The sequence below is a fragment of the Bubalus bubalis genome, chromosome 2 (assembly GCF_019923935.1).
Source record: "Bubalus bubalis isolate 160015118507 breed Murrah chromosome 2, NDDB_SH_1, whole genome shotgun sequence".
Classification (NCBI taxonomy): Eukaryota; Metazoa; Chordata; class Mammalia; order Artiodactyla; family Bovidae; genus Bubalus; species Bubalus bubalis.
Genome location: NC_059158.1, coordinates 33,361,125 through 33,382,236, shown reverse-complemented (window position 1 = coordinate 33,382,236; position 21,112 = coordinate 33,361,125). Strand labels below are relative to the sequence as shown.

The 21,112-nt window shown below is 40.4% G+C and overlaps 1 protein-coding gene across 3 annotated transcripts in view; it reads right to left on the bottom strand.

The window, feature by feature from the left end:
• The window catches only part of SUPT3H (SPT3 homolog, SAGA and STAGA complex component), a 411,938-nt gene that overhangs the window by 249,196 nt on the left and 141,630 nt on the right, over positions 1-21,112 (bottom strand). Inside the window, exon 1 of one of the 3 annotated variants that reach the window (XM_045162913.1) lies at positions 16,567-16,731. The exons of the other annotated variants lie outside the window; for them this stretch is intronic. The gene's annotated coding sequence lies outside the window, so the exon portion shown is untranslated. Of the gene's footprint in view, positions 1-16,566; positions 16,732-21,112 lie in introns of those variants that run through there. 3 annotated transcript variants of the gene reach the window in all.

Sequence of the window (21,112 nt, the reverse complement as noted above, 5' to 3'; positions counted from 1 at the left end):
TATAAAGAACAAAGAAACTTAATAAATATTTTGCCCTAGAGAAGACACACAAATGGCCAACAGGTACACACCAAGATGCTTAATATTAGTAATGATCAAAGACTTGCAAATCAAAACCATAATGAGATATCACCGCACACCTGTTAGAATGGCATCATCAAGTGGACAAGAGATAAAAAGTGTTGGCCAAAGTATACAGAAAGAAGAATCCTAGTGCACTGTTGGTGAGAATGTAAATTGGTACAGCCACTGTGGAATACAGTATAAAGATTCCTCCAAAGTCAAAAACAGAACCAGTACATGATCCATTAATCTCATGTTTGGATATACATCCAAAGGAAATGAAGACAGGATCTTGAAGAGATATCTGTACTCCTGTGTTTACTCTTTATTATTCATAACAGACAAGACATGAAAAAAAACTGTCTTTTAATGGATGAATAAATGAAGATATAGTACATATATCACAAAGGAATATTATCCAGCTATGAGAAAGCAAGAAATCTTGTCATTTGTGGTTCTGGATGGGCCTTCAGAGTATTAGGCTAATGGAAGTAAGTCTGATGAAGAAAAACAAACATTACATATTATCAATATGTGGAATATTAGAAGGCCAAACTTATAAAAAATAGAGTAGAAGGTGATTCCCAGGGGCTTGGGTCTCGGAACTGGCAGGATGTTCTTTAAGCATATAGGGTAGGGGAACTGGGGAGATACTGTTTAAGGGTACAAACTTGCAATCAGTAGATAGCATCAAATGCACAGTATGTGATTACAGGCAACAGTATTGTATCATAGATATCAAACTTGCTAAGAAATTAGACCTTAATATTATTACTCACGCACACACACAAAATAATAATAATAATTCAAGGTGATAAAGGTGTTAGCTAACACTAAAATGATAATCATATTCCCATGTATCAAAGCAAAAGACAGGGAGGAAAGATGCTCTCCAGTGAAAAGAGGGAAAAAGAACTTGAATCTTTACAGCAAATTAGGAACCCTTGGCTAAGACAAGAGCTGGTGAAAAGCCTGCCAGAGCTTGTCTTAAAGTCTTAGAAAAGCCAGAAAATAGCATGTCTTGAGGAACCTAGTACCTAAGGAGGGAAGGGGAAGGAGCAATGTTCTCAGGACAGTTCATGGTAATTGAGAACTGTAAGAACGGCTTCCATTTATTGAGTATTTACTCTGTGCCAGGTACAATTCTAAACACTTGACAATTACCACTTCCTTTAATCATCACAATAAGCCTACGAGGTAAATGCTATTATTCTTCTCATTTTACAGATCAAGACACTATGGCACTGAGAAGTTTAGTAAATTGCCTAAGGTCACCAGGCTAATCAGTGGCTGAGCCAGGAATCCAACCAAAGCAGTCTGGCTAGAGATTTGGTGCTCTTAACCACTACATTATACTGCTAGGATATTTAAAAGACTTTGCCCTGGTTGTAGAAAATAAAGGAATCAGAAGTTAAGTTAGACAATGAAAGATAAAGGCTGAAGTGAATTACTTACTGACAAGGAACCCAGGTGTTCAAGTTTTAAAATCCTAATTTACATTTGGCTATATGTTTGTTTCCTCTTTCCTTCATTTTAATTCCCTGCTGCTGCTGCTGCTAAGTCGCTTCAGTCGTGTCCGACTCTGTGCGACCCCATAGACGCCAGCCCACCAGGCTCCCCCGTCCCTGGGATTCTCCAGGCAAGAACACTGGAGTAGGTTGCCATTTCCTCCTCCAATACATGAAAGTGAAAAGTGAAAGGGAAGTCGCTCAGTCGTGTCCGACTCTTACCGACCCCATGGAGTGCAGCTTACCAGGCTCCTCCATCCATGGGATTTTCCAGGCAAGAGTACTGAGCGGGGTGCCATCGCCCTCTCCGTTTAATTCCCTAATACTTATCAAACATCTAGTATGTGCTAGACCCAAGAGATAACAAAAAATCAAAATCTCTGAAAACAAAAGGCTTAGTTAGACTTCTATGAGGCCATAAACTGGAAAAGAATTAAACAGTGTAATTGCTGTATGAGGGATACACGTAAGATTGGATGGGAATGGAACAGACAGATACATTCCAGAACCTCCAGCAAAACAGGCCAAGAACTAGATCTTCCAGGATGTCTGCAGTATATGGTGTCACAGGGGCAGATGGCTTGAACGTGAGGAGAGAATTCTGAGCAAGCCAATGGTCTAATCATTTTGTTGCTTTGTCAGCTAAATGGACGATGGATGAACCACGGCAATGTAGGAAGAAGTACATCTCAGTACCAGGGACAGGGCAAGAGGCAGAAGACAAAAGAATCCAATTCCATATGGTAACACTATAGATGAAAGATTAAGGCTCAACCAAGACAATGGAAGTAAAGGACAAAAGAAGATGAAATAAATAATGTCAGTTAGCTAACAGAAAGATATGCTATTTTAATGAAGACATTTATCATTATAGAGAAAATTAAGCAATAATCCACCTACAATGAGGGAGACCTGGGTTCGATCCCTGGGTTGGGAAGATCCCCTGTAGGAGGGCATGGCAACCCACTCCAGTATTCTTTCCCAGACAATCCCCATGGATAAAGGAGCCTGGTGGGCTACAGTCCATGGGGTCACAAAGAGTCAGACACGACTGAGTGTCTAAGCACAATACAGCAAGCAATAATCACACACAAACTTTCTATCATGTAGTCCCATAGTAAAGCAAGGCACTACTATTGATAACAACTGGAATTACCAGCATAGGCTTAAATCACCTTGCTTGCTTGTTGTTCTGCTCAGTTGAGACTCCATGGACTGCAGGCCGCCAGGTTCTTTTGTCCATGGAACTTTCCCAGGCAAGAATACTGGAGGGGGTTACCATTTCCTACTTCAGGAGATCTTCTGGACCCAGGGATTGAATCAGCATCTCTTGCATCTCCTTCACTGACAGACGGATCCTTTACCACTGCCCTTGAGTCACCTATAAACAGCTAAATCTATACTCCTACAGCTGTACGTAACTAGACAAAAACATGAATTTGTATATTTTCAGTTTCCTCAGGGCAATTTCTGCAGAGGATATAGGAAAGTGCTTCATTTTTAACAAACATATATCATATTCTAAACTTAGATGTACACATTCACTTAATCCTCTCCCAAACCCTGTAAAAGTTCAACACTATTATCCCCTATTTTGAGCTAAGCCACTTCAGTTGTGTCTGACTCTTGTGACCCCATGGACTATATAGCCCACAAAGCTCCTCTATCCATGGGATTCTCCAGGCAAGGATACTGGAGTGGACTGCCATGCCCTCCTCTGGGGGATCTTTCCAACTCAGGATCAAACTTATGTCTCGTATCTCCTGCACTGGCAGTTGGGTTCTTTACCACTAGTGCCACCTGGGAAGCCCACAGGAAATCAAGGCTCTGAAAGGTTATGCAATGAGTCAAAGGTCATTAGACAATACAGTTCATTCTGCTTTAACCCTTATTTTGAGAATGTAAATGTGTTTCAGTGAAACTGAAATAGCAAGGAACAATGTGAGCATAACTCACATTTCGTATTTGCTTACAAGCAAGTTCATTCAGAAGAAATATACAGTAAATACAGAAAACTGCACCCCATTTTCTTTACCCCATGGCACAGAGCCATGCTGGAATACACCAAAAGCACACACCACAAACATCTACGTACCAGCTACCAGCCCACCATGTGAGATGTGAATCACATCCACTCACATCTGGTGTTACCACTCTCCTTTAGATTTCAGTCAGCTTCCTTCCATTACTCACAGGAACTCACAATCCTGCAACCGCTTCCACAAGGGAGTAACGTATTTTGCAATATTAAGTGTCAAATGTATTGCAATATTTATTTGTTAATCTTTTAACATTTGTAACTTTTTCACTATATCACTGACAAGTCTCTGAGTGTTGAGCTATAATCTCATTTTCTTATAAATCCTATGGCTTTCCGTGTGTGATTTTGCATAGCACGATGATTCCTTTTAGCAACGAATATGTTGCATTATAGCAAAACTCTGCATTATAGCAGAAACTCAGTGGCATCTAAGTTTGCTCATATCAAAGTCAATGATCTTAAGTTACAGGGGTCACCCACCTTTATTTATACACTCACTCCAAACTGTTAGCACATGATGCACTTTGTGAACATCTTAAACGTCCAATTCTCTTTTACATGAACTTCTGTGACTATACACATTCCTTCATCCAATTCTTCAATCCAAAGGCCTTAGAATCAATTCTGACTTTTTTCTTATAGTCCACATCTGATATGTTAGTAAATATTGCCAAATACCTTCAAAACATTTCTAGAAATTGATCACTTTTCACATCTCCAAATGCTACTGCCCTAGTCCAAGCCACCATCATCTCTAGCCTTCGCTCCTACAATAGCCTCCTATCTGGCTTTTCTGCTTACACCTTTGTCCCAGCTCATGTCTTTCCTTCACAGCTGTGTGTGCTTAGTCACTCAGTCATGTCTGATTCTTTGTGGTCCTATGGACCTGCCAGGCTCCTCTGTCCATGGGGATTCTTCAGGCCAGAATACTGGAGTGGGTTGCCATGCCCTCCTCCAGGGAACCTTCCCAACCCAGGGATCAAACCCAGGTCTCCTTCAATGCAGGCAGGTACTCTACCATCTCAGCCACAGGGAAGCCCTCCTCCACAGCTAGAGTGAGCCTTTTAAGAACAAACACATTCCTCCCCTAATCAAAGTCCTCCAATTAAAAAATAATAATAATTATATATATATATATATATAAAATCACTACTCCTGGCCATGGTCCACAAGGTCTGGCTTCTTGGCTCTTATCCACTTTATTCCTTCTCTCTTACCAAACAGTCTTCTTACTGTTCCTTGAACAGTCGAAACATGTTCCTACCTAAAGGCTTTTATATTCACTATTCCCTCAGACGGGAGCTGTTCCTTCCCTAAATATTGGCATAACTTCATTCAGATCTCTGCTCAAATATCACCTTTCAAATTGGTCTTCCTTGGCCACCATACTGAAAGCAGTCACTTCTATCATATTGTATCCCTTTGGCCTGCTTCATTATTCTTCCTAGGACTCAGCACTATCAGATATATCATATATATACTTATTTGCTATCTACCTCTATGACTAGAAGGTAAGCTTCATGAAGACAGAAACTTCATCGTGCTCACAACTGTAGCCCCAGTGGCATGGAAGGTATACAGTAAAATTTATTGAATGCATTAGCTCTTAATTAGGACATTAATAGAAACAGACTAGTCAGAACTGGTCACTTAACAGGGACCAAGAGATAGACATCACACTATATTTCTCACGTTCATTAAACAACTTTAATAAAGCATACTAAGTAATAGAATATAGAGAAACTGGTGATTAAACCTTCATAGGAACTATATCTATATTATTCATTATTAAGTGGAAAATGTGCATATTCGTATTACAATAAAGACAGGTCAAAATTCATTGATAAATATTTAGAAAGTATTCTATTGTGTCAATTGCCAAGTCCTTACTTTCATAATTAAAACAGTTTCAAAAATTCACTCACTCCATTAGATTTAGTTTTTTCCTTACTAACATGAGACGGGGATTTTTTATAACCCCACCCTGTCTAACCATGTAGTTCCATGAATCATCCTTCAGCATACAAAATGTACTCAGACAATGACTGGTAAACATGAATATCCTTTATATAGTTCATCTACTTGTTGTTGACATGATATAGAAGAGTATATCCATCACATAATTGCAATTTCTAGAAAATTCAACTTGATTTCATTTTCATATTTAGAATCATCTTAGAATAACAGACTCTTTATTATGAGGAAATTATGAAAAAGAGAGGAAAAGAAAAGACTATAAAGATTATCTAGCCCAGTGATTTTTCCTTTTTAAGCAGCTGGAATCCTGTCCTTAACTGGAATCTTACATGAAAAGCCCAGTATGTAAAACTTAAACAGATACATTTCAGGCATGGGGATGGAGGGAAAAGGATGAGTCGAGAATGCAGAGGGACTTTGAAATCTTGACTGTTTATTCCCCTAGGATTCAATACCCATCCTATTTACTATGAGTATCTCTAGGAAACTCCACAGGACAAAACACCTCTTCTACTCAAAGTGCTGGTTTACAGGTAGATAAGGAAAAGGAGGTTCAAAGATGAGGAGAGGACATTAATTTCTCATAAAGAGTAAGTAGATTTTGTGTTACAAACAAGTGATTGAGAATGTTGTTTTTCAACGAATAAAACAAAAGAAAGACTAATGGACAAGACTGAGATCCCAGGATCAACCACGCATTAGGGCAATGAAGTTAGCTAGTGGCTAGTATTAGGCATTCTGCTGAGGAGCATCAGGAAAAACTGCCTTCAATACCCATCAGAGGCCATTCTACCCTGAAGTGGTCAATTTGCACTTTTAAAATATTCATTATAGCAAATAATTCATCTCACATTGAAACACAGTAAAAATAAAACCAAACAATACTTCTGAGAGTAAACAAAATATTTCTAATTCTTCAGCATGACCTAGCTACACTCTAGCCGAAAAAGCAAAACAGAACATAGCTTGTCACAAAATGGTCAAGAGAACAGACCTCATGGCCAATAATTATACTACCAAGCTACATGGACCATAAAAAAACCAGCTCCTTTTGCATATGTAACTTGTTTCCCTCAGTGCTCCAGACTAGCTCAGCCGAAGAAACCCACATCCTAAGCCACAGAATAGAGCCACCTGGCCTTGTTCTTATCACAGGATGACAAAATGATTTCAATCCCCTAATGTCACGCAGACATCCTCAACATTTGTATAGAGTTTTTTAACTAACAAAACTGTTGCATCCTTCCTGAGTTCAAGAATGGTCAAAAGGCTCGATGCAAACACTTCTTTGGACAACATTTATTACCACATTTAAAGGCACAGGCTCAACGACTGACATACATTTCAAAACACTATCTCCATTTTTTTCCCCCTTTTCTGTAGGGCTTCTTGCATGAGAAAGCATGAGTTCAAAAAGTTTCTGGGATCTCTGCTTCTAAAAATGTTTAAATCAATGCAGCTTTGCCTTACTCATTCATCAATCCAAATAAAATATTAACAATTTTATGAGCATGACAAGAAGCAAGTTTTTTTTTAATGCTCCAATTCCATGATAGGATCAGAAACAAGTATGAGAAAATACACAACATAAAAAAGTATCCAGGACTTTTCTAATATATGTAATAGAATGTGAATTTTTTGACTTTTGATGAAAAAGATTTTTGGAATAGCTAACTTGGAAGAATAATATGCAATTTTCTTGGTTAAAAAGTGTAAGTAATTCTGTGGCTTTCTATTTTAGCTACTCCACATGGTTTGCAACATCTTAGTTTCCTGACCAAGGGTGAACCTGGGCCCATGGCAGTGAAAGCACTGAGTCCTAACCACTGGACTTCCAGAGAATTCCCCACTGTGACTTTGTAATACCCTAATTTCTACAGTACTATGAAAAGAAAACACAGGATTCAAAATGTGTACAAGCTGAGATACAAGTACAAAGAATTTAATAGCCATCATCATATATCCTGGCCTCTGCTGTCTTGGCCAAAGAATACTAATAAGTAAATGGAATTCCATTTCTAATCATTTTCAATGAAAATGCAATTAGCTGGTGAAAGTAAGAATTTTTTTTCTGTTAAAAATAATGAGGGGGACTTCCTTAGTGGTCCAGTGCCTAGGTTTGATCCCTAGTCAGGGAACTAGATAGTGTGCGCGCGTGTGTGTGTGTGTGTTAGTCACTCAGTCATGTCCGACTCTTTGCGACCTCACAGACTGTAGACTGTCAGGCTTTCCGTCCATGAAATGCTCCAGGCAAGAGTACTGAAGTGGGTTGCCATTCCCTCCTCCAGAGGATCTTCCCAACCCAGGGATCCAATCCTTGTTTCCTGCACTGCAGGCGGATACTTTACCATCTGAGCTATCAAATCCTGGGGGCCTAGGTTCTATCCCTGGTCAAGGAACTAGATCCTACATGTTGCACTTAAAGATCCTGCATGGCCAAATAAATAAATAAAATATTTTTTTAAAATGATGAAAATTACATTTTTCCTTCTTTCAACTTCAAAGAATTATTATTCACTTCTATTACATTTATAGATAACCATTGTTTTTAGAAAGGAGTTTTAGTAATGTCATAATAATTTAAAAGGCTTTACAATTAATACAACTCAAAGCGTGGAAGTCGCTCAAAGTGTGGAACTCTTTGCAGCCCCATGGACCGTAGCCCTCCAGGCTCCCCTGTCCATGGGATTCTCCAGGCAAGAATACTGGTGTAGTTTGCCATTTCCTTCTTCATGGATCTTCCCGATCCAGGGATCACACTTGAGTCTCCTGCATTGCAGGCAGATTTAGCAACCCACTCCAGTACTCTTGCTTGGAAAATCCCATGGATGGAGAAGCCTGGTAGGCTACGGTCCATGGGGTTGCAAAGAGCCGGAGACGACTAAGCGGCTTCGCTTCACTTCTTTACCATCTGAGCTTCCCAGGAAGACTTGGAAGCCTTAACTCAGAAAAAGGAATGTCAATTTTTATGTTTTAAGATGTCATACTATTTTAAAATGCAGTAATTAAAATCAGTTTCCAAAAATAAATATATGATTGAACATTTAATTTATAATGTAAGTAAAATTTTCTCATTCTGGAAGAGTCATTCTCAAACCTTACTGCACATCAGAATCACCTAAAGATCCAGAAAACACACAAGTGCCAGAACTCCAACCCTAGGACATGCTGATTCAGTTGGTCTGGGTAGAGTTCAGGCATCAGTATGCTTAAAAAACTTTTTAGGTAAATCTAATATTTGGTCAATCATGAGAATCACTGTTCTAGATCCTGACCAGCATTCTAAAATTTAGCTTTCTAAAATTATAACTTTTGAAAACTACTTAATATATTTATTTTATAATCTCAATCTGTAACACCATCACACTTCCCAAACTTTGATCTACGTTCATTTCTTAAGCTCTACATTCTTTGTTATCAAATAAAATAAAATGGATTATTTAATAAGAATCTTCAAATGTCCTTTTTTGATTATATAGTGTACACATTTATGTATCTAAAGCGGTTCTGTAACTGTTACTCAAAATTCTTTCTAAAAAATTATCTAAGTCATAATACCATTAAAACTTTCATTACTAATTCTTCCTTTTAAAATTGAAGTACAGTTGATTTATAATATTGTGTTAGTTGCAGGTGTAGAGCAAAGTGATTCTGTTATATATCTATTTTTTCAGATTGTTTTCCATTTTACATTGTTATAAAATGTTGAATATATTTCCCTGTGCTATACAGTAAATCCTTGTTTATCTGTTTTATGTATGGTGCTGCTGCTGCTAAGTTGCTCCAGTCGTGTCCGACTCTGTGCGACCCCATAGACGGCAGCCCACCAGGCTCCCCCGTCCCTGGGATTCTCCAGACAAGAACACTGGAGCGGGTTGCCATTTCCTTCTCCAATGCATGAAAGTGAAAAGTGAAAATGACATCGCTCAGTCGTGTCCGACTCTTCGCAACCCCATGGACTGCAGCCCACCAGGCTCCTCTGTCCACGGGATTTTCCAGGCAAGGGTACTGGAGTGGGGTGCCATATAGTAGTTTTTTAATCCCATACTCCTAATTTAGCTCAGCCCCCTCTTCCTCTTCAGTAGTAATAAGTTTGTTTTCTGTATCTCTGAGTATATTTCTATTTTGTATGTAGGTTCATTTGTATTCCTTTTTTATATTCCACCTATAAGTGAAATAACATTTGTATTTCTCTGTCTCACTTAGTACGGTATTTTCTAGGTCAATCCATGTTGCTGCAAATGGCAATATTTCATTCTTTTTTATGGCTCAATATGAATCCATTTTGTGTGTGTGTGTGTATCTCATATCTTCTTAAACCAAGTGTCTGTTGTTGGACTTGCACTATTTCCATGCCCTGGCTATGATAAATAGGGGCAAAAGACCTAAAGAGACATTTTTCCAATGACTGCCAGCATCACTAGAAGCTAGAATAGAAGCATGGGACAGATTCTCCCTCCCAGAGCTTGCAGGAAAAAAAAAAAAGAAAAGCCTGCTGACACCTTGATTTAAGACTTCAAGCCTCAAGAACTATGAGACAATAAATTAATCTTCTTTTAAGCCATCCAGTTTCTGGTACTTTGTTACCAGCTGCCCTAGGAAACAAACACTACAATTAGTTTATGAAACAAAGTAGTATAAGAAGTATTTCATATTTACAAAAAGAGGGAATTTTTTTTTTAATTAAGTAAAAGAGGCAAAAAGGCAAATAATAGGGATCCTGATGAAGTTTCAAGAGTTACTTGTTGATTCCGTTTCTGCAGCTATAAAACAACAACTTCTTTCAGGGTAGCTCAGAGTTGTGAGAGCTGCTGTGAGGACAATTTGATTCTCACACACAACACACACAGTTATTCAGTGTAGTTATCATAATGCTGAGAACTGCTCTTAAATTATTCCGTGTGAGTCTATTACTCCAAAAAGAAGTATAAATTTCCCAAAGACAAGAATTATATTTGTAATCCCTACAGAAACCCAACATAAGGCTGAGTAAAGACTTGATATAAAATAAATACTTGATTTAAATTAAATAATCAAGTCAGAGCTCTTACATAACTTATCCAGCAAACTATATATGGTGGTGGCTTAGATGCTAAGTCATGTGTGACTCTTGTGACCCCATGAACTGTAGCCCGCCAGGCTCCTCTGTCCATGGGATTCTCCAGGCAAGAATACTGGAGTGGGCTGCCATCTCCTTCTCCAGAGAATCTTCCTGACCCAGGAATCAAACCCAAGTCTCCCACACTGCAGGCAGATTCTTTACCAACTGAGCTACGAGGGAAGCCCCAAGTGTGTGTGTGTGTGTGTGTACACACAAGGGAAGCCCCAACTGTGTGTGCGTATACACACAGTGAAAAACAGCTCTTACAATACTGTCTCAATAAACTCACTGTGTTCTATCTGCATTGCATCTTTTTGATCTTGCAATAATGTTCAAGTTTATCTGACACACACACTTAACAAAAACATACACAAGTTTTACCATGAAATTAATGAAATTAAGCTTCATGTTGCCTCATTTGTATTGGCTCTTTGCATGGGCCTGGTGAGATCTAAAATACATGGTTATATGCTTTCATTTAAAAATCAACATAAGTAAAGCACTTTCATGATAGTCAGTTAAGACAGTTGTCACCTTCCATATTAACTTCCCTCCATCACAGTTCCCTCTTGTTAGTGACTCTGAAGTGGCCACAGGCAGTTTTAAGAATCTAGGTACGGGGAGGATGAAATGGGGGCACCCTCCGTTTGGGTGAGTGTGATACATTTAGTGGTTAACAGTCACTTCCCTGTATGGTCACTGTAGTTGTCGGTGTACAGCAGTGGCCTCTATAAACAGCGCTGTTTCCCACTGTACTGATTCACGTGTGAAGCTACGAAGCCAGAGGTCATACCATGATATAACCACACTGAACAGCTCCTGGCACCACGATGTAGACAGTGTGAGAACAGCAACACACACCCCACCACGATCAGTACCCGGAGGCAGACCCTACTAGTTACTGGGTTCTCTCACTGGGGACAATGGCTTCAATCTCAAAGAAGTAAGAGCACGCAAAGGGTTCAAATCCAAGTGTAAGTAGTGTGGCTCTCAACTTGACTTGGTGTCCATCTCTAATGCCACATTTCACAATCCATAATGGAGTATGTAAAAAACTCTATGCAACTGCGCTGAAGTCCTGCTTCCACATCCCTACCCTCCCATTCCCACTGAAGGGTAGACCAAGCTGTCCAATTCTCCAGTCTTCTGGCAGGTGGCCAAGCCGCTAGCATTGAAGGTCAGTATGCCATCCAATATGACAGTATGCCAGATTGGCTCAAGCTTGTTGGCAGGGTAACAGGCCCATTTTCCTATGATGCATGGCAGTACTGAACCTGGTGAAGCCGCCCTTCCTTGTGGTGAAAGATTACTGGGACTGTTTGAATGTACTGGTTCAGAGTACGTCTTATGAAGTCACAATCAAATACCTAACTGGCTGCCTGCCAGTGGAGCACCTAAAGCTCCGGAGTCAATGAGATCTTTCAGATATCTGCAGATCAAAACTGTCATCCCACGGAAGGGATCTACAGAGAGGCTGTCATCCCTGGATCTACTGTCATCTATAGCCTCACCCAACGTCTAAACATCAAACCTTCTTCAGAGACAGGTGTCACGGAGACTAGTGCGACCCATACAGATTCTCCCATAAACCCACAATTCCCATACTTTTCAATCAGTTAGCAATTCCATGTTTGTTTAAACAGACCAAAATTTTGAGTTTCCACATAACTCTACAAGAAATTTACAATTTTTAAATGAAAGTATTTTAATTCTTCTCTTTGTTTTGCTAATAACACTGAGATCTATATTTAGTTGTTGTTGTTCAGTCACTCAGTCATGTCTGACTCTTTGTGACCCCATGGACTATAGCAAGCCAGGCTTCCCTGTCCTTCACTATCTCCTGGAGTTTGCTTAAACGCATGTCCATTGAGTCAGTGATGCCATCCAACCATCTCATCCTCTGTCACATTCTTCTTTTGCCTTTGATCTTTCCAAGCATCAGGGTCTTTTCTAACCAGTTGGCTCTTTGCATCAGGTTGCCAAAGTTTTTGAGCTTCAGCTTCAGCATCAGTCCTTTCAATGAATATTCAGGGTTGATTTCCTTTATGATTGACTGGTTAGCTTCTTCCGAATATTTTTTATTGGTTGCTGGTCTTGTTCTTAAACAATTTTATTCTAAGCTTGCTTCAGAAGTGTAAGATAGATATATTCATACATTTCAGTTTGGTTCAGAAAAGTCAGGAATTTTTTAAAAACAATGATTACTCTAAGTCTGTTCCTTGAAAGTAGAAACAGTAGCGGCAGTTTAAAACACACACAGGCACACCAAGTACAAGAAGGTGGTCCAGTTCAGTTCAGTCGCTCAGTCGTGTCCGACTCTTTGTGACCCCATGAATCGCAGCACGCCAGGCCTCCCTGTCCATCACCACCTCCCGGAGTTCACTCAGACTCACATCCATCAAGTCAGTGATGCCATCCAGTCATCTCATCCTCTGCCGTCCCCTTCTCCTCTTGCCCCCAATCCCTCCCAGGATCAGAGTCTTTTCCAATGAGTCAACTCTTCGCATGAGGTGGCCAAAGTATTGGAGTTTCAGCCTCAGCATCAGTCCTTCCAATGAACACCCAGAACTGGTCTCCTTCAGGATGGACTGGTTGGATCTCCTTGCAGTCCAAGGGACTCTCAAGAGTCTTCTCCATTATCAGAGAAATGCAAATCAAAACCACTATGAGGTACCATTTCACACCAGTCAGAATGGCTGCGATCCAAAAGTCTACAAGTAATAAATGCTGGAGAGGGTGTGGAGAAAAGGGAACCCTCTTCCACTGTTGGTGGGAATGCAAACTAGTACAGCCACTATGGAGAACAGTGTGGAGATTCCTTAAAAAACTGGAAATAGAACTGCCTTATGATCCAGCAATCCCACTGCTGGGCATACACACTGAGGAAACCAGAAGGGAAAGAGACACGTGTACCCCAATGTTCATCACAGCACTGTTTATAATAGCCAGGACATGGAAGCAACCTAGATGTCCATCAGCAGATGAATGGATAAGAAAGCTGTGGTACATATACACAATGGAATATTACTCAGCCATTAAAAAGAATACATTTGAATCAGTTCTAATGAGTGGATGAAACTGGAGCCTATTATACAGAGTGAAGTAAGCCGGCAAGAAAAACACCGATACAGTATACTAACGCATATATATGGAATTTAGAAAGATGGTAACAATAACCCTGTGTATGAGACAGCAAAAGAGACACTGATGTATAGAACAGTCTTATGGACTCTGTGAGAGAGGGAGAGGGTGGGAAGATTTGGGAGAATGGCATTGAAACATGTAAAATATCATGTATGAAACGAGTTGCCAGTCCAGGTTCGATGCACGATACTGGATGCTTGGGGCTGGTGCACTGGGACAACCCAGAGGGATGGAATGGGGAGGGAGGAGGGAGGAGGGTTCAGGATGGGGAACACATGTATACCTGTGGCGGATTCATTTTGATATTTGGCAAAACTAATACAATTATGTAAAGTTTAAAAACAAAATAAAAATTAAAAAAAAAAAAAAAGAGTCTTCTCCAACACCACAGCTCAAAAGCATCAATTCTTCGGCGCTCAGCTTTCTTCACAGTCCAACTCTCACATCCATACATGACCACTGGAAAAACCATAGCCTTGACTAGACAGACCTTTGTTTGCAAAGTAATGTCTCTGCTTTTTAACATGCTATCTAGGTTGGTCATAACTTTCCTTCCAAGAAGTAAGTGCCTTTCAATTCCATGACTGCAATCACAATCTGCAGTAATTTTGGAGCCCAAAAAAATAAAGTCTGACACTGTTTCCACTGTTTCCCCATCCATTTGCCATGAAGTGATGGGACCAGATGCCATGATCTAGTTTTCTGAATGTTGAGCTTTAAGCCAACTTTTTCACTCTCCTCTTTCACTTTCATCAAGAGGCTTTTTTAGTTCCTCTTCACTTTTTGCCATAAGGGTGGTGTCATCTGCATATCTGAGGTTATTGATATTTCTCCTGGCAATCTTGATTCCAGCTTGTGCTTCTTCCAGCCCAGCAGTTTCTCATGATGTACTCTGCATGTAAGTTAAATAAGTAGTGTGACAATATACAGCCTTGACGTACTCCTTTTCCTATTTGGAACCAGTCTGTTGTTCCATGTCCAGTTCTAACTGTTGCTTCCTGACCTGCATATAGGTTTCTCAAGAGGCAGGTCAGGTGGTCCGGTATTCCCATCTCTTTCAGAATTTTCCACAGTTTATTGTGATCCACACAGTCAAGAGCTTTGGCATAGTCAATAAAGCAGAAATAGATGTTCTTCTGGAACTCTCTTGCTTTTTCGATGATCCAGTGGATGTTGGCAATTTGATCTCTGGTTCCTCTGCCTTTCTAAATCCAGCTTGAACATATGGAAGTTCACAGCTCATGTATTGCTGAAGCCTGGCTTGGAGAATTTTGAGCATTACTTTATTAGTGTATGGAATGAAAACTGACCTTTTCCAGTCCTGTGGCCACTGCTGAGTTTTCCAAATTTGCTGGCATATTGAGTGCAGCACTTTCACAGCATCATCTTTCAGGATTTGAAATAGCTCAACTGGAATTCCATCACCTCCACTAGCTTTGTTCATAGTGATGCTTTCTAAGGCCCACTTGACTTCACGATCCTTGATGTCTGGCTCTAGGTGAGTGATCACACCATCGTGATTATCTGGGTCGTGAAACCCTTTTTTGTACAGTTCTGTGTATTCTTGCCACCTCTTCTTAATATCAGAAGACAGTCCAGCATCCCTCAACTTAGTTATAGGTTTATAAGTAACAAAAGAAATTTTGGTCCAAATGATTCATTTATGTTCCAGTCATCAGAGAAATGAAATAGAATTGGAAAATATTCTTTGAAAGGTAGGGACTCTAACAGCTATTATCAAGCATGGCAGGTTACTTCTTAGTTAAAACCGAGGTCATTAATGAAGACACTTAATGTGTTTCTCTTAAACAACCATCTGGCAGGCTGAGATGTGTCCTTTATGTTCTTGTCAAATAAGATAGAAACTTGCTGATTTTGAAAAATTGTTAGTATTTTAGAGGTAGGTCTCCAAACAAGGGAATTAAAACTTTCTGGAATGTTAAAAGGGGCTTTAACAGAAAGATAGATCTGTGGCAAGTATTTGAAGGAACAGCACAACAGTAGGGCTTTGGAGCAGAAGAGAAAACATTTTAAATGCATGACCAAATGTTTTCTTGAAAATTGGTCTAAAATTAGATGACCAAAAATATAAGTACTATGTCTACAGTCTAGAGATATAAAGATTTTCCATAAAAATGAATGAGCACAACACACATAGATTCTGCAAGCCTAGCAAAATCTGAAACTAAAAATATTGTTTTAGCTGGTAAAAACATTTTTTATATGTAAGTGAATTATGGTGCGTTTCCTAACTGCCTGAAATGAATACCGAATTGAAACAAAAATAAAATTCTGTAAAATTTGTATGTTTAAATGAGAAGAGTAGAATAAGAAATTCAAGTAACTACAAAAGAAAAAAAAATGAAGACAGTAAAACTACTCACATACACAAAGGAGGTATAATTCATAGGAGAGACAATGCTTTTGTTATACAAGGAAAAATCTAGATAACTAAAGATTCTAGTCTAAGTCTTGATGAGAAACACTTTATACAAACAAAATTCTTCAACCAGTCCACAAATTTTCCTCCCTCTGAAATAGGGTCATGTTTAACTGATAAGTTATGGAGTCAAGAAGGAAGCATTACCTGGGCCTGGCTTGATAAACATGACTCTTGGGCCACAGAAAAGGAACCCTGGTTCATAACCACATTATAAATTCTGCGTTAGCTCCACCCAGCTCAGGAGACCTGACAACCAAGCAGGGCGGTGCTTTCCTGCAAGCTCACACACCAGTGATCTCTCCCTGCTGTGAGGATGGGGTCAGCTGCTCACCAGGGATCACCTTAAAGTTTTGCTCCTCAGCCCCACGCTTGTCACCGAGCTGTCAGAGGACTACTGCCACACTCAGGGCAACACTCAGCTCAGAAGAAAAAGAGGCATGTCGCGCTGGACACTGTGCTGCCTTTATCGAATACAGCGAAAGCCCTACAGGAGACTTTCACTTACTACTTATTAGCTAGAACTCAGTCACCTACCCGCCTCTGACTATTAGAGTAATTGGAAAAGTAAACACAGTTGATCCTCATATTTCACGGATTCTGTATTTGTGAATTCATCTACTCACTGAAATCTGTTTATAATTCCAAAATCAATACTTGCCGTGTTTTCATAATCACTCACGGACATGTGCAGAAAAATCTGAGTTGCCGATACATGAAACCCCGGCCGAGGTCTAACAAGGTGAACCTGTGCCTTCTCTTTCAGCTCGTGCACAGAGGTGACCACATGATGGGGACGGAGCGGGGCAGAGGAAAGCAGGGCGAGCTGGGGAGGGTGTGAATCTTAACTCTGGGACCTTCAGTGGAGAAGCCTCAGGGAACTGAGTTAACACTCGGAGGCTCATTTTCTTTTTTATAAAATAAAGAAATTCGACTCTACTAAGATCAGTAGTTTTTAGGACTTAAGATTACAGTCTGTGTGAGGGGTGTGCGTTCACGTGTGTATTTCCCTAGGAGCAACAGCTGAAGGTTTCTGACAAATTTATAGAACCCACCTTTTGCCAATAACAAGAATCAACTGCATTTTTCCAGCCACTACTCTATTGAGGTAGGCACGGAAGGGGTTTGGAAACGAGTGCAACCTAAAAGTGTCTACGTCACTGATGACTCAAGAATGCTTTAAGGTAAATTTTTCTGCCTCTGTTGTTTGCTCGGCTTATGATTCACTGCTTCTCAAACTTTCCACAGAAGCCCCCTCCCACCTCCTCCGTCAGAGGAGAAGAACATGCATGCTGGGCAGTTTGAGGAGTATACCACAAAACAGCTTGCCATCAACAGATTATTTCTCTGGAGATTCATATTTTATCATAAAAATTCACCCCAACATATAAAATTTATTTTGGAATTCTGCTTCTGCTTTAGGATGCAGGGAACCACAAGAGAATGTTATTCCAAACTGAAGAATGAGAAATCTCCAAATAACCTATAAAATCATAACTTTTCCTGAGCCCATTAGAGAACTGAGGTTACAAGGCACCAAGTAAACAAATTCCAAAGAGTAACCAGAGCCTCTCAGGAGAGACAGGATGCACACTGTCTCAGCCCTGATGGAGCACAGGAGAAAGAGGCAGCCCCATAGAAGTCAGTAAAAAGAAAACAGGTAAAATTTTAATCCATTTTAAAGGGTGAGTATGGGCCTCAGCCCATAGCCCCACCAGGGCTTCCCAGGTGGCGCTAGTGGTAAAGAACCTGCCTGCCAATGAGGAGACCTAAAGAGACCTAGGTTCGATCCCTAGCTGTGGAAGCTCTCCTGGAGGAGGGTGTTCTCCTGAAGAATCCCCATGGATAGAGGAGCCTGGCGGGCCATAGTCCCTAGAGTCACAAAGAGTCGGACACAACTGAAGTGACTTGGCACACATGCACACACACACATGGGCCTCAGTGGTACATATAGAAAATCCCATTCACCTCCTCAGACCATTATCTTAAACCAAACAAAAACTCACACTACTAGGGAGAAGCAGAAAAGCCTCTTGGGCCCAGACTTCAGTGTCTGCTAAAGCCCAACACCGCACAGATACAAACAATGCAAAGTTTGAGTCCACAGGAGGGTGTGGTGGTACACAGAGAAGGCCACATCCTCAGGTTGATGTGCACAGGGCCACCTAAGATTAAGGTTGCGCAAGAAGGACTGAGAAACTTCCATCCTGTCCCCACCACAAGCCCCACAGCCAGTAACAAGAAAAGGCATTCTACTGCAGGGAGAAGAGAAGAGACAGAGAGAGATGGTCTTCTCTGTGATGCAGGCATCTCTGTGTTGAAAGAAAAACCCACCAGCACCACCAGCCCCACAATAAGCACAAGGGAACACCAGCTCCCAGTGGAGGAAATCAAAGGCTGGGGACCTAAAGGTGGGTATGCTCAGTTATGTCCGACTCTTCTCTGCTTCTCTCTCTGATTTCAACTCATTCAATCAATCGTGTGATTCGAGAATCTTACTGTGGTCTGTAAGCCATTTTTTGTTGTTGTTTAGTCACTAAGTTGTGTTTGACTCTTGCGACCCCACGAACTGCAGCCCACCAGATTCTTTTGTCCATGGAATTTTTCTCTGCAAGAGTACTGGAGTGGGTTGCCATTTCCTCCTCCAGGGGATCTTCCTGACCCAGGGATCTAACCCACATCTCCTATGCCTCCTGCACTGCAGGCAGATTCTTTACTGCTGATCCAATGCGGAAGCCCAAAGGCGGCACAACCACAACAAAATCCAAACTCTGTTCGCTGGCTGGTTGACTCAAGCACCCATTTGTAACAGTAGAAGAGGTGTGCCCATTTCTAGGAGCAAATACCTAGTTAGCAAAATACTGTTGTTCTTCTACAAGCAGTATACGGTATTCAATCACAATTATGAAACACACAGCAAAGCAATTACACAATAACCAACTGTCAAATAATAAAGCAGACAACAAACCTAGGATCAGAGATGATACAGATGTGGGAAACACTACACAGAAACTTTAAAATACCTATACTTATATGTTAAAGGTTCTGGTGGAAAAGAGCACAACATGCATGAACAGATGGGGAACTGCAAGAGAGAGATGGAACCTACAAAAAAAAAAGTCAGGTTGGAGAGCTAAAAAATAGAATAGCACAGATTAATTCCTTAGTTGCATTCATCAGCAGTAAGGACAAGAAGAATAGCTAAGGTAAGAATCAATAAACTTGAAAAGGTGAACATAAATTAGCCAAGCTGGAAGACAAAGTGGGAGGGGAAAAAAAAAAAAAGAGAACAGAGAACCCTAGAGCAGTGGGATACTATTCTATGGTCTCACATACATAGAAGTGGAATGAGAGAGAAGAAGCAAGTTTGATACTGAGGGGAAACAGTTGCAAAACACATACATGATAAAGAAAGAAAACTTGTACCTGGAATATATAAAGAAATCTTACAATTCAACACTAAAAAGACCACCTTCTCCCCAAACACACACACAAATAAAAAGAAAACCAATAAAAACTGACGAAAGGATGTGAACAGACACTTCATGGAAAAAGATATTCAAATGGCCAGTAAGCACAAGAAATGATGCACATTATCATTACTCATTAGGGAAATGCAAATGAATACCATGATTATATGCCATTACATATCCACTAGAATGGCTAAAATTCAAAAGCCATAATACCAAGCACTGGCAAGAATGTGAAATAAGTAGAACTCTCATGCCCTGCTGGTGGGGAAGTGAAATTATATGACCCCTTCCTTTGGAAACTACGTTGGCAGATTTTTTTATATAGTTAAACACACATTGCTTGACCAAGCAATGCCACTCCTAGGGTATTTAACCAACAGGATAACAAAGGCTGTTAAAAAACAGCCTTAAATTTGAATTGTCAAGAGTACACTAAGATCTCTGAGAAGATACAACCCTGTCACCAAAGACAGCTCCTGGGCAAGATTTTCCAAATGGGTTAAAAGCTTTGAATGAATAGGAATTGCAGGCACTCTTGAAAGTTATGACCAACCTAGATAGCATATTAAAATGCAGAGACATTACTTTGCCAACAAAGGTCCATCTAGTCAAGGCTATGGTTTTTCCAGTTGTCACGTATAGACGTGAGAGTTGGACTATAAAGAAAGCTGAGTACCGAAGAATTGATGCTTTTGAACTGTGGTGTTGGAGAAGACTCTTGAGAGTCCCTTGGACTGCAAGAAGATCCAACCAGTCCATCCTAAAGGAAATCAGTCCTGAATATTCATCGGAAGGACTGATGTTGAAGCTGAAACCCCAATACTTTGGCCACCTGATGTGAAGAACTGACTTACTGGAAAAGACCCTGATGCTGGGAAAGATTGAAGGCGGGAGGAGAAGGGGACGACAGAGGATGAGATGGCTGGATGGCATCACCAACTCAATGGACATGAGTTTGAGTAAAGTCCAGGAGTTGATGATGGACAGGGAGGCCTGTTGTGCTGCAGTCCATGGGGTCACAAAGAGTCGGACATGACTGAGTGACTGAACTGAACTGAAACCTAGCCAAAGACACTCCTTCCTTTCCACCTTTAACCTCATGCTATGGCAGGGAAGGAGAGAGAAGGAAGTGATGACCACAAAAAGTGTGTGTTTCAGATATACCAAAGTGTGTTACTCTCTTGGAATTTCCCTTGAAGTGTGTGTTTCAGATATACCAAAGTGTGATGCTCTCTTGGAATTTCCCTTGGACCTTTACATCTGGCCCCACTGCTCGCAGTGGGCTTGCTAAGTGATAACTAAGCACTTGTCTTCCCTGTAAAGCTGCTAAAATCTATTAAGAAACTTTATAAGGGTCAGTTTTGG